Source organism: Cryptomeria japonica, chromosome 1 (assembly GCF_030272615.1).
Source record: "Cryptomeria japonica chromosome 1, Sugi_1.0, whole genome shotgun sequence".
Lineage (NCBI taxonomy): Eukaryota > Viridiplantae > Streptophyta > Pinopsida > Cupressales > Cupressaceae > Cryptomeria > Cryptomeria japonica.
This window is the reverse complement of record NC_081405.1, coordinates 446662566-446674920: the sequence shown is the minus strand read 5'-3', so window position 1 is coordinate 446674920 and position 12355 is coordinate 446662566.

The window sequence follows — 12355 nt, the reverse complement described above, 5'->3', positions numbered from 1 at the left end:
AATGAGTTTGCCAGTCACAGTTTGATTAGACCCTTGGTTTTTTGGTCCATAACATCATACTAAGACACCAAAATAGGATCTGAGAGTCTTTGGACATTTGCATCAACAACATCCCACAAATCATGATCTATTAGCAGATCTTCCATCGTCAACTTCCATATCTCAAAATTTGTTCCATTAAATTTCTCTACCTCTATTCTCCCTGATGAACTTGCCATCTAAAAATTCCTGCAACAAGATCAAAAAGTGTCTTCTGCACAAGCTCCCACTAAAATCTAGATTAGTTCAAAAAAACCAACAACCCACAACTAAAACCAAAGGTGATCAGGCTCTGATACCACTTGTAAGGAAGGTAAGTAGTGAAATAACTTCCTACACTAACCTTGAGAGAAGGGTAATGCAATTTTTTTTATAGATCATCACAACAATTATAGCAAACAAAAATAGACATAATAACATTCAAACCATAACATAATAATTTACATGGGGAAAACCCTTTCAAGAGAAAAATCTCACACTCCAAAAGCTGCCCAATATATTATCCAACAATCAAAAATATATTACAATATACTTGTAGAGCAAGATATTTGTAGGAGTACCACTAATCAGAGATTTAGAGGTAACTCAATAGCCATAAGACTCTTACACCCAACCTCTATCTCATGCACCTCATATATAGGAGATACAATACAAGAAACTGTTAAACGGTATTACAAAACCATGGGCAAAAACTACCCAATAAAGTAGAGCCAACCATATCTCCCTTATAGATGCTCTATGATGTGTTAAAACACACATCAACATGTTTCCCTCTCTTTTACGGCTCGTTTATGTGTTCAATACAAATTATATTTCCTATTTCAAGAGTACAAACTTCCAGAGGCCATAACTTGCGAACCGTGAGTCTGATTGATGAACCGTTTGAAGCAATAGAAATATCGCAAAGTGCTCTATCACTTCGTAAATTTCTATGCCAGCTATGCCCACTTTTTAGGTCATTTTGGAGGGTCTAAATTCCCCAAAATTAAGTTTAAACCTTTAATCGCACCCCTCCAAAATGGAAACTTTAATATCTTCAAAACTAGCTGTGATCTTGTGATGAAACTTTACCGACATGTTTATCTAACCAACCAAAAGCTTTTGGGAGAATTTCACAATATTTCATGCTTAAATGAAAACTTACTATAAATAGTAATCTCATGTAAATGCAAGGTTGAGACACCATTTAACCAACACAAGGGAACCCACATCCACTCCCAAAAATTTACCTAATGAGTGTCTGATAACCTCAAACTAAGACTCAACTAGAATTACAAAGGAAGGTATGGAAGTCTTACCCACATTAGGACTTTGTTGAGGGATTCTATGGTGGGATTGAAAGTTGGATACCATAGTTAAAGAAGCAATAAATACTTATTCTCCCAACTCCATTGGTACTCACAAATGACCTTCTTCCGATCTTGCTGATTGTCGAAAACAACCATGAATTGTCCTCTTGCCCTTGGGAAAATCTGGACATCCCTCACAAGAATGGGGTTCCAAAAAATAGTGATCCATTTATGGAAGTCGCATAGAGTCAGTCAGAAACCCTTGAATCTCCCAATCAAATCCCAATTCAGAGAAATTTTTCTCATTTTCTTTAACTTCATTAGCTAACTCAGCCCCTAGATACACTATCGACCTTTCTGCAACCTAGTTACCCTGAAAGTTATCCATAGTTAGAGATTTCACTAAACAAAAAATCCTTCTCCCTTTCCTGCACACCTTGAGCAACATTCCTATAATCTCCCTTTCTAGTTGCGATACGAAAACTTGGTTCCTCTCCTATAGCAACCAGTGGAGGTCGTAGCCCCATTGAAATGCTTAGGCCAAGATCTATGACCTATATCCCTAGCACCATGAAAATCATGGTTCACATTCCCTATATAACACCTAGGTGCTGAGGTCCAATGGTCTTGAGCAAAAACCCTACTGGCTGAAGTGTAATGCAATGCCATCGCTTTAAATTTTTTACTACTCCAAGATAACTTACACCCATTGGAAAATATGAAATTTGGAATAAAGAATAAGATCTCCCATCTTAGAATCAAGGAGTGAAGAGTAAGGATGAAAATGGAGATAGATGAACAAGAAGCACTAAATATTGTAATTGTAGTAAATGAAAGTAAAGAGAGTATGTTATCTTGTGAATGGATGTGCAAAGAATTGTTGTCAAGGATTTCTAATTCATATTTTTTCATAGATAAAGTTCTGTATAATTATTTTTGGTTTTATTTTTTGTGTTTTGCAATCTCTGTTTTATTTTTTGTGTTTTGCTTGTTAGGAATTGCATGCAGAAAATATCAATTATATGCAGATAAATATTAAACACGGGAATGAAAATGACAAAAACAATAACAGTGAAAAAGACAATATTTAACGTGGTTCACCCAATCTCGGGCTACATCCACCAAATAGAGAGTCCAATATTATTATCTAGTAAATCAAAACCAATTACAACCATCGATCCCCTTGCAACTCAATACCACTAGAAAATGCTACAAAATTCTCTTGTGAAAACCCTAACCCTTAGCCTTTTTATCAAGACTCATGTTGGTTACAAAATTAGGGTTAGAACATGTCAGCCAATAGAAAAATAATACCCGATGCCCCTGGACCCCTCAAGGGGAGTTGCCCCCAAACCCACATAAAAAAATATGGGTGGAAACCATGCCGATAGAAGAGAAAATTTAACCTCTGAGTCTGATTAGGTTCCATATGAAAACATTGCTTTATAATCCATATGTTTATTAAAAAACATACATATTCAAAATAGAAATAAATTATACACTACTTCATGAACTATGGAAAACTCATACCAATAATAGACAAATATATTCTATTTACATATTTTTTGATAGATAAGTTTAAATAGGATTGAGGATTATAAATATTTTTAGATCCAAGTTTACTCATCACACCTCTCTAAAGCATATGAAGATTCAATTATGTAATCTATTGATTCATCTATGAAAGAATTAGTGAGTGAACCTTTTATTCAATCAAAATAGTAAAGGATTTCTAGCTAAAAGATTTATTACATTTTCTAAGGAAATCAAGGAAAGCGTGAGCTTTTACTACTCTTGTAATACTCAATGCCTAGTTTTTGTGATAACCAAAACAAAAAAAAAGGTTCCCCTTGATAAGTCTGGAGACTATTTGTATCATATGATCCAAAATCTAATAGACCGCTTAGTTGATGATCACCCTAAATTTTCATATAGTAATGCACAACTTTATTTATAATACTTCAAATCTTGAAAATGGAAACTTAATATTCTATTTTTCAGCACATGGGTGATGATGAATTATGAGACTGAACATCTTTCTAGAGTAATATATGAAGTAAGGGATGAATACATGATTTATTGCCCCTAAGTATCTAGGTATGGTTCTATTTTAAAGGCTTAAGTTTCCTTCTTCACATATTTTTTTATTAGAAAAATATGGTCATTGAATGTTATTAATGTGGTCATTGAATGGTATTAATGGAATGCAATGTTTGCTAATTATGCACAAAATGGGTTAGTTGAGTGTGTAGGGAAAAAAAGTGAGACTAGGTATGGAAACCCTAATCCCACTCTCATACACACTCATAAAATACGAAAGAGCCTAGGGAGGTGACACACTTCGGGCTACTTCTTGTGTGGAAGTGAGAGCTGAGGATCACCTCTTATATTTTCTATTCCTTTGTTGTAAATGAGAGAGAGGAATGATGTAAAAATGCAATCTAACCTAGAATGCAAGTTAGCAAGCAAACCCTAATCTGGAAATGCAGATCAAAGGACAATGGATATACTGATGAAAAGTACAGATTAGGAGATAAAATCAAAGGTCCACTTGTGTCTAAAATCTGAGAAAAAATGTCCGGGACCAGGGCCTCATGCTACTATCCTGATTTTGCAAGTCTAGAGCTGCAACTGATAGGACAAGTTCTGAAGCCTGTAAGCCACTATTCTGCCAAATCCTGCTGACAGAGGGTAGGACCAAGGCGCCACACCCCTATCCTTGGGGTTTCTAATGAAATCTGCACCCAAAAACTGTCTTTGTGCACTCCTCCGGTCCTGAAACTTCTAGCGCCACTCGGATCCGAACCTGTATCTGAAGCTGCAAAATAGGGTTTTGGGTGTGTATATAGGGTTTTGCCTTAGTCAAACCCCTATTTTGGTGATTTCCACCTCCACAAATAGCCAATAATGTACTGAAAATGTGTGTGCAAGATCCTAAAATGAAAGCAAACAATCTAGAGCAACCCTAAAGAGTAAACCCTAATTGCTTACAATTGACAAAGTAAATGCTATAAATCCATGATGCAAAGTGATATAAAGCATGGATATGAATCACAATGAAAACTTATGCAAAGACATGAAAACAACATGATGCCATACCCAACCCAAAGGGAGAGGTACAAGCCAATCTTCAGTCGGTGATCTCCTACTATTCTCCTATATCTTCAAAAGCCCCCAATTTATGAAATGGTGATTGATTAATGCTTGATGGATGAATGTTGAATGTTGTTGAATGGTTAGGACTATGTGTAGGGTTATGGTTTATATCATAGGGCTATGATTAGGGTTAAGATTATAGTTAGGGTTTACATCATTGTTAGGGTTAGGTTAATGGTGAGGGTTTGGATTTACTTCATGATTAGGGTTAGGGTTAGGGTGAAGATTATGGTTAGGCTTAGGATTTAGCATTATGGTTAAGGTTAGGGTTAAGGGTTAGCTTTAGGATAATAGTTAGGGTTTACATCATTGTTAGAGTTAGGTTAATGGTTAGGGTTTGGATTTACATCATTGTTAGTGTTACGGCTAGTGTTAAGATTGTGATTAGGCTTAGGATTTAGGGTTGTGGTTAGGATTATGTGTAGGGTTATGGTTTATATCATAGGGCTATGATTAGGGTTAAGGAGTAGGGATAGTATTATAGTTAGGGTGTACATCATTGTTAAGGGTAGGTTAATGATTAGGGTTTGGATTTACTTCATGATTAGTATTAGAGTTAGGGTGAAGATTGTGGTTAGGCTTAGGATTTAGCATTATGGCTAGGATTATGTGTAGGGTTTACATCATTGTTAGGGTTAGGCTAATGGTTTTGGATTTACATCATGGTGAGGTTTAAGGTTCAGGTTAGGCTTAACTTTTAGGTATATGGTTAGGATTATGTCTACAACTAGAGTTTATATCATAGGGTTAGCGTCAAGGGTTAGGTTTAGGATTATAGTTAGGGTTTACATCATTGTTAGGGTTTGAATTTGTATCATGGTTAGTGTTACAGTTAGTGTTAAGATTTTGGTTAGGCTTAGGAATTCGGGTTATGGTTAAGATTATGCTAAGGGTTAGGGTTTATATCAATGGGTCAGGGTTAGGGTTAGGATTATAGCTAGGGTTTACATCATTGTTAGGGTTAGTTTAATGGTTAGGGTTTGGATTTACATCATGATTTGGGTTAGGGTTAGGGTAAGGGTTAAGATTGTGGTTAGCATTAGGATTTATGATTATGGTTAGTTTTATGTTTAGGGTTAGGGTTCATATAATAGCATGAGGGTTAGGATTAGCATCATGGCTAGGGTTATGGTTAGAATAGCAGGGCATTGTAAGGTAGGTAGAGAAGGAAAAGAGAGGGTCTCCCTGCCTAAGGCAGTTTCGGCTTACTAGCAGTTCCGTAGCAGTAAGTTTAAGATTGTGGTTAGGATTAACATTTAGAATTATGGTTAGGGTTATGTCTAGGCTTAGGGTTTACATCATAGGGTTAGGGTTAGGATTAGGATTATAGATATATTTTACATCATTGTTAGGGTTAGGTTAATGGTTAGGGTCAGGTCAGGGTTAGGGTTAGGGTTAAGATTTTGTTTAGGCTTAGGATTTATGATTATGGTTAGGATTATGTGTAGGGTTAGGGTTTAAATCATAGGGTTAGAGTTAGGTTTAAGGGTTAGGGTTAGGGTTATAGTTTTGGTTTGTATCACTTTTAGGGTTAGGTTAGTAATTAGGGTTAGGTTAATGGTTAGAATTTGAATTTAGGTTTAAGGTTAGAGCTAGGGTTATGATTGTTGTTAGGCTTAGGATTTAGGGTTATTTTTATGATTATTTATAGGGTTAGGGTTTATGTAATAGAATTATGATTAGGGTTAGGATTAGGATTTATGATTATGGTTAGTTTTATGTTTAGGGTTAGGGTTTATATCACAAAATTAGGGTTAGGATTAGCATCATGGTTAGGGTTATGTCTAGGGTTAGGGTTTATATCATAGGGTTAGGGTTAGGGTTAGGGTTAGGATTATAGATAGATTTCACATCATAGTTAGGGTCAGGTTAATGGTTAGGGTCAGGGTCAGGGTTAAGGTCAGGCTTAAGATTGTGTTTAAACTTAGGATTTATGATTATTGTTAGGATTATGTGTTGGGTTAGGGCTTATATCATAGGGTTAGACTTAGGGTTAGGGTTATAGTTATGGGTTGCATCAGTTTTAGTATTAAGTTAATGGCTTGGGTTTGGATTTACGTCATGTTTAGGGTTAAGGTTAGGGTTAGGGTTAAGATTGTAGTTACGCCTAGTATTTAGGGTTATGGTTAGGATTATGTCTAGGGTTAGGGTTTATATCATAGCCCATAAGGGTTGTGATTATGGTTATAGTTTACATCATTGTGAGGCTTAAGTTAATGGGTAGGGTTTTTATTTAGAGAATGGTTAGGGTTAGAGTTTATATTAGAGGGCCAGAGTTAGGGTTAAGGGATAGGGTTACTATTTCATTTGGTTTAGTGTGAGGGTTGAATTTGGTATAGTGTTAGAGTTGAATTTTGTTTACGATTCAATTTGGTATAGTTTTAGGATTACAGTTCAATTAGGTTTAGAGTTAGGGTTCGATTAGGTTTAGGCTTATAATTCAATTTGGTTTAGTGTCAATTAGGTTTAAGGCTAGAGTTCAATTCAATTTAAGGTTAAAGTTGAATTTGGTATATTATTAAGGTTGGGGTACAATTTTGTTCAGGGTCAAGGTTTATTTTGGTTTAATATTCAATTAGTTTTAGGGTTAGGGTTCAAATTGGTTTAGGGTAAAGGCTGTCATTCAATTTGTTTTAGATTTAGACTCTTTTAAAATTGATTTGTGAATTCATAAAGAAACAAAAATCAAATAGCTTCATCTACCATTAAGATAACAATTATTCATATCCACCATTAATCTTGTGAGTGTATCGTCAGAATTTTCAAATTCTAACGTCTACCTCAATTATGAGACATGAGGATGATGGTCAAATTTACTCAAAAAGAAAAATGTTTATTAATAATTTTGTTGTCATTGTAGGAAGCTGCTTGGCTTAATGATATATCCGATATTTATTTTTATCTAATATTTTTTCATACATAATTAAAATTGAATAAATATATGTCAATCCACTTAAAATATTTTTATAAATATGTAGAGATAAATAAAAAATACTAATTAAATAAATAGTTTAATAAATAAGAACACTAATAATTATATATACTATTGTGGGTGTAGCACCCATTTCTATTAAACTAGAGAAAAAGATACATGAGAATCAACAAAGAGTGAAAATGAGGATATATATATGGCCTTAATGATCTCTTGGGCTCTCTTAATCTACCCTAGGGAGAACAAGTCCCCATTTAAATTGATCATATGTTCATAGGTTTCCATATTGCTCCTACATAGATAATCCCATAGAATAGAAATAGTATCAAATATATCCCCATTCTTGAGGATCACCTCAATGCTAAAAGCATCTACGACCCACCCTCTAAAGGCCTTGGTCTGCCCTTTTTTGAGGGCCTTTACTGGAGGTTCATTCAACTCTACACTTACCATTTGATAGACGACCCTTTTAGCTATGTCGTGGTCCTCAATTTTCCTAGCAATGGTGTCCACAAAATTTCCTAGTAGCTCTGCATTGTGTGTATGGGGTCCTTCCAACATTTTGTTGGTAATGTTATGTGGATGACATCCTCCTCCACCTCATCATTGGGAAAAAATATTTCTTTTAGTTGATAACCAATAGACTCCTGTGAGTGGTCACACTTTCACTTTGGAATAATGATGGAATCCATCTCCTCATCATGTGAGTCAAAAGAATTGACCATCCGCCTAATCCAAGCTTTGGAAATGCAACTTTGACATCCCATCTACACTTGCAACTTTGGCATCCCATCTTTATAGGTGGATAGAACAACTTACATACCTTGCATATCCTAAAGAAATATGAGTTTTTATTTATGCGGGCACTATGTGTTTGTGTCTATCTTGTCATGCCACTCTTTCTAAAGTGTGATTATTGCCTCTTACAAGATCAAAATTTGTAATGGATGTGTCTTGCATATGGGGGGTACCATCACCAAAGGTGAAGCCAGTCCTGGAACAAATTACATTTGATGTGATAGATTCATGTCCCTAATCTATCACATGACTTGATAGAAAATATACTTCTTGATTTGCCTCCCAAAATATTTTTTTGATTGAGTAATCCATTCTACCGAGGATCTCTCTAATCTCAATCAATCACATTGTGGATTTCCAACTTGGTGCCTTGCTAGAGATACAAACTCATATCACATTAAGGGAGTCACCTTCAATATCAATCTGTCAAAGGTTTTTCTCCATACATAGTTGTAGGTTGCCAAGAAGAGCCACATATTCAACATCATTGTTGATACCGATTGAGAGCTTAACCGAGCTACCCCATATCGACTCTCCCTTATCAAATTTTGATAATGAATCCGACACCAAATGGGCCTAGGTTTCCCCTAGAGGCACTACCAACATTTAGCTTCAAATGACCTTTTGGTGGAAGTGACCATTTAGCTTTTGGGTTAGTGTAGGATCATTGGCAGCCAAAAAGTGGCGATGTGAAAAAAATAGCCTTTTCCACTCGCCTAAAAACATGAAAATCCATGTTGACTTTTTGCTTGGCCTAGGTGTCAATACACCTTGGCATGGTAAACACCTGGGCAAATCGAATATCCGATAAAATTGGTTATCCGATAATATTGGATATCCAATTTTTATAGGTAATTTTAAATTAAAAAATAAATTATATATTATATAATATGTAATATATAATATATTATTACATAATATATAATATAATACATATTATATATTATATAATACGTATTATATAATATATTATTATATTATATTATATATAATATATAATATATTATATATTTTATATTATATTATATAATATATAATATATAATATTCTATATGTTATATAATACATAATATATAATATAATAATATATTATAGAATATATTATTATATTATATTAACATATTATATAATATATTATTATTTTAAAATAATTTAACTATAAAAATCGGATATCTGATTTCTCTAAGACAATAAAAGAGGATTGTGACAGTTTGTAGGTTATTTTTTACCCACGGACTGTGCGAATTCAAGCAAATCCAATATCCAGTTGGACCTGATATCCGATTTTGTGACCCAAATTTGTAAAAAAATCTAATAAAAGGTAAGATTTTTATTGTTTTTCATCATTTTCATTCAAATTTTTGCATTTTTTTATTTTTTATTTGTTTTTTCATTCAAAATATGTTTTTTTCATGAAAACTAGGTTTTTTTAAATCAAATACAATTTTTTTCAAATTTGTTAACTAAATTCAATTATTTACATTCTATTAGGTTAAAAATGGGGGATAATAGTGAAAACATTGATCAACCACAACCGCAACAACCAAACCCTCCTACACAAAACCCTCCTTTGCCAAACCCCCCCTCAATTCATGATTTAATTGCACAAAATTTGAATCAATTGAGGGGGATTGCATATGTCTATCATAGGATCCCTCACATGAACCCATTGTTTGATCCCCTCACATCCATCATAAAGAGTATAGAAACCGTCACTGAGGAGCACAACGTCGCTCTTTTGTGGGGAGATTCTATGAGGGAAAAATATGCAGATGGCTTGTCCTATAAGGAGATCAAGGATCTCAAGATATTCAAAGATGATATTGCTGCATTGTTTGTGAATCCCCGCATTGGTCAACCTATAGACCCTTAAAAAATAAAACTTTCTATTAAATGGTGCACAAATGATGATATTGTGAAAAATTTTTGGGATCGTTGGTGGATGGTTTTCGATAAACCACTCAACAAAAATCTTTATGTCCCCTTCTACTTCATGAAAAAATTGTATGCTAAGTTTGTTTTAGGAAAATATGTGAACTACTTTGACATCCAACCTTTCCAGGGTGTGGGTTTAGGTATACCGCAAAATAGACCTAGGGCAGTTAGAGTAGTCTAGGGCCCATATGTCCCCCCTTCTCCTATTGACCCCACAAATCCCGTGCAACATCCAGATATCATCTGTGAGGTGGCGTCACAGACCATATCAACTATTCACTCTTTGAGTAGCCTTTTGGTTTCTCAAGTTGGGGAAGTAGCTCATCCTTCTTTTGATGGTAGTAGTGCATCTGGTGGCACTGACACGTCCTCCTTGGCTCCACACATTTGTGTGCCCCATAGTTGTGTCATGTGTGGGCACCTATGCTTTGGTCCAATTGGAAAACTTGTTGATCCTCTTGCACACACTGTAGATTATGAGGTGCATGAGATGCACGATGCACCATATGTTATGACATGGATTGGAGGATACCTTGGAGAGTCCTCACATGCTAGAGGTGAGGAGGCACCTTCATCATACGTTGATGATGTAGTGGTAAGATTTATATTTTCACAGTTCATTCTATATTTTAAATGAATATTTATAATGTAGATGATATTAAGTACTAATGTTTATTTACATGGTCTATTCAACAGTTGATGACAGAGGAGGAGTTGACACAAATCCAGGAGGGCACCTTGACAACCATTTCATTTGGCCTTGATAGCTTTACGGTACATATATTATTGCACCTAGTCATTTGTATTTTATTGTACATACATGCTCATCATTTATATTTGTATTAATTAGATTATGTAGTAACTTGCATGTATATCTTATTTTACTCTTGTAGGGAACAAGTAGCACGAGTGTGGTGCTATGTGATTCAGGATCTGGTAGTGTAGCTGGAGACAAGGGAAAGTTAATTGAATGCAAATATGATTGAATGAGTAGTTTAAATAACTTATAATGATTATACATGTCTAGACATAGATTGATAGTTTCACATACTTGTTGTGTATATGTACAGAAAATTATTGGCTTCACATCCTTGTTGACTACACACACTATACCTGAAGATGATGAAGAAGAAGAGATGCCTTAGTTACATGTGTTTATTTTATTTTGTGTTTAGTAGATATAATTCGTTATTATCAGTGACAATTATATGCTAACTTGTATCAATGTCATGTTTGTAAACATATGTAGCTTGTGTATGAAAATATTGAAAATATACCTCCTCTACTGAAGACATACATCAAGAGTCCTCCAAAGTCAAAGAGAAAACATGGAGATGAGGTAAACAAGAATAGTTCAATTATAGTTCATTTTTATGTTAACTTTTCTAATGTGAGTTATATAATATAACTAATCTTAATCGTGGTTTGTTTTTCCTTGTGCATGATCTTTCAAAGCTGAGCAGTGTGGCGAAGAGGATCAATTTTGATGATCCATCAGTAGCTTAGGATGTTATAGATAGTTTTGGGTTGTTTACATGTCTAGTTGGTATGCATATTTTGTATATGGACATACATTCACGTATATAGACATGAATTTTGTTTGAGTTTGTGTTTATGCCATATTTGTGTATGGACATACACTTGTAATCATTCAACATTTTCATATATACAGAAGTTGATATTTGATCATATAAATTGTTTCTCATGTGTGCATGGTGTTATCATTTTAAACTTTAATCTTCAATCCAATAATTAACAATGGTTAATAATGGTTCTTTAATGAACAATACAATTCATTTCATTCCATCATAAGTGTTGTTTGTATAATCTTCAGATTATATATAATTCCTTTCATCTAAATCGTAAGTGTTGAATTTGGTTCGCTTTGGCAACTTCACCAAATTTAATGACCTTCTTGCTCATCAGGCCTCCACGAGGTCAAATTTGGAAGACAAGTGTTTTGATGGATTCTCAATGTAAATAAGGTGAAATATAATCATTTTTTATGTAATAAGGTCATCTCGACCAATATTTGTTATGTCTAGTCATTGGTTACTCATATTGGCAAAATTGCTCAAGATTGCTCAAAAGTTGTAGAAAGTTGTCAATGGGGGATTCATGTGTTGAAATGATTTATATCGATTTTTCAAGATTCCCTACGGTGTTATTAGGGAAACATTTTTTTAGTTGGTGAAAAAATCGTCAG